This window comes from Aplysia californica, unplaced genomic scaffold (assembly GCF_000002075.1).
Source record: "Aplysia californica isolate F4 #8 unplaced genomic scaffold, AplCal3.0 scaffold00112, whole genome shotgun sequence".
NCBI classification, from domain to species: Eukaryota; Metazoa; Mollusca; class Gastropoda; order Aplysiida; family Aplysiidae; genus Aplysia; species Aplysia californica.
In genome coordinates, this window is record NW_004797382.1 from 1,372,762 (window position 1) to 1,375,402 (window position 2,641).

A 2,641-nucleotide genomic window follows, 5' to 3' on the forward strand; every position below is an offset into this window, starting at 1 on the left:
GAAGAAGAAGAAGAAGAAGAAGAAGAAGAAGAAGAAGAAGAAGAAGAAGAAGAGGAAGAAGAAGAAGAAGAAGAAACTTAATTAATCTCAAAGTGGTGATAGGGGCGTTAAACCTATACCATTTCACCATTCTTTGATATCTGAGTTTCTGCAGCATGAGCACTCAGGAGTATGTTTATCACGTCGGTGGTACAGCCATATTTCCAAGCTGATGTGCTTAGATCGATGAGTAAATTGAGCAGCACCCATGGTCATCCGCTGATACGACGGTCAACTATGATGCTCTAACCTTCGATCTCCGAGAAGTCTCCAGTTAATGAACTCCCATGAATATTTAACGAGTCTTGTGAAAAGCCCGGCAAATCCAGACGTGGTATTTGTATTCACGACATCTCCGGAGGATGGCATGTCAGGGGTTTGTAAAGACCGTAGGATAATCCCTGGGAGAGAGAGGAGGGAGTGGGAGAGAGAGTGAGAAAGACAGAGAAAGAAAGAAAGAGAGAGAGAGAGAAAGAAAGAGAGAGAATGAGAGAGAGAGAAAGGGAAAGAGAGAGAGAGGGAGGGGGAGAGAGGAAGTGAGCGAGTGAGAGTAAGGGGGAGACAGAGAGAGGGGGGGAGAGAAAGAAAGAGAGAGATAGATAGAGAGAGGGAGAGAGAGAGAAACAGAGAGAAAAGGGGAGAGAGAGTGAGAAAAGAGATAGCAATGGGGTGGGGGCGACAGGGAGGAAAGAAGACGTAGAAGAAGAGTGAGAATAAATATATACAAAAAAGAGAGGGATGAGAGAGAGAAAGAAAGAGAGAGAGAGGGAGAGAGAGAGAGAGAGAGAGAGAGAGAGAGAGAGAGAGAGAGAGAGAGAGAGAGAGAGAGAGAGGGGGAGGAGAGAGGGAGGAGAGAGACGTAAACTGAAAGCACCCATCGCACATTTTCACGAAAAACAGGAAGTCGATACACTATCAATTTGTCAAATATCTATGCCAGCACGGCACTGAGGACAAACCTAGCCTATAGCAATGATGATACATAACAAGATGGTCCACTCAGCCAAAAAAGTGTCCGCCGGAAGTCCGCGCAATGGCTCAGATGGCGCTGCAGTCTTTGTTTTGAAGCTCTATTTCGTTTCTCCAGAAGAAAAATAGGAATAGCACTTCCTTGCGTGCGCAGATCGACTGCTGTTCATCAGCTGTTCGGGTTCGTTCAGTGCGGAGTTTTAGGGTTTTAATTTTTTTTTAATGACCTCTTGCCTCTCATTCTGAAGTCAAATTAATCGAAGAAAACAGTCACCTATTCCTCCGGAAGAGGTTTTTTTGTTGTCAGCCTAACCCTGTTAAAGAGGCGTTCTTCCGAAATTTGAATTCATATTTATTCAAAAACTTGTTAGTTTCACTTTAATTTTTTTCACATAAGTAGGGTAACTCTGTTCGCAAAGGGTGCGCTTTTACGAAGAGGGCGCCACCGAATTTTGAGGACACTTTTTTAATTGGCTCAAAGAGAGGAGTGGACCATCTTGTTATGATGATCTTTGCCTATAGTGCTGGGCGGCTACATTCCCGATTATTAAAAGCTAGGAATCGTAAGAATCGACTCCGAACCCAATTATTTAATTTCTAATAATGTGATTTCTTCCAGTTGTTATCTGGTTGGCTCCCAACATCTTCGGGATTTAGGATAACCCTGGTTTCGGAGCAGTACGAAGCATCAACTTTTATTTTTCAAAAATAAATTCTTTAAAAAAAAGATTTAATGATTAAAGTAACTGATAACCATTGGTTTACGTAAAAAGGAGTTGGAACTTTTCTTCTGTAGCATTCATCATGGGAATCGGTTCTGGACTCGATTATTTGCCCAGCTCTACTAGCCTAGGCCCTATAGTGTGGTAAAAATTCATGGCGTAACTAGTTGTCAAATATCTCCTCAACTATTGAACATAGATTCTCCAACGTTTGCACAATGACGTAGATCTATATCAATTTGTCTTAACGGATGAATTTGTTTTCAAACACCAGTACACTGTATTCTAGAAATTTCCTTAATAAATACTAATTAAAAATCCAAGTCTAAGCAAGCGGGAAGTGCTGTGAACAATTCCATTTTACGCGTGGCGGACATTTATAGTATTTTGTATAAATTAATGAAGAAAAGATTTTTTAAAATCTAGTCTCGTTTGTTGTGGAAAAATATGATTAAGTTAAGACAAATTGATACAAACTGCTGTGCAAAGTATGGATGACGTTGATTCGCCCGTTTAAGAGCGTTTAAGAAATATTTGAAGATAAGTTGCGCCACGAATTTTTGACCGCACTTTGGGGATCGGCTGCTGTTAGGTAATCGGCCCGTTGTGAGGTAATCGGCCTGCTAGGTAATCGTCGACAAACCCGGATTCCTCCTACATTATACAGCCACCTGCCTGGTGAGTCAAAATAGAACCAAACTTTCCCAATTTTTGCAACAGCCGACGACAACAACGATATTGACAGATGTAGAAACTATTCACCCCCCACCAACGCCCGCCCCCACCCCTCCAACCCCCCAAACCAAACCAGGAAATTGGCAAGGTGATACATGATACAAAGTACATATTAGTTATTTGTATACTAAAACATCAGTGGTGGTCGTTGTGGATGTGTGGGTGACGGTGTGGGG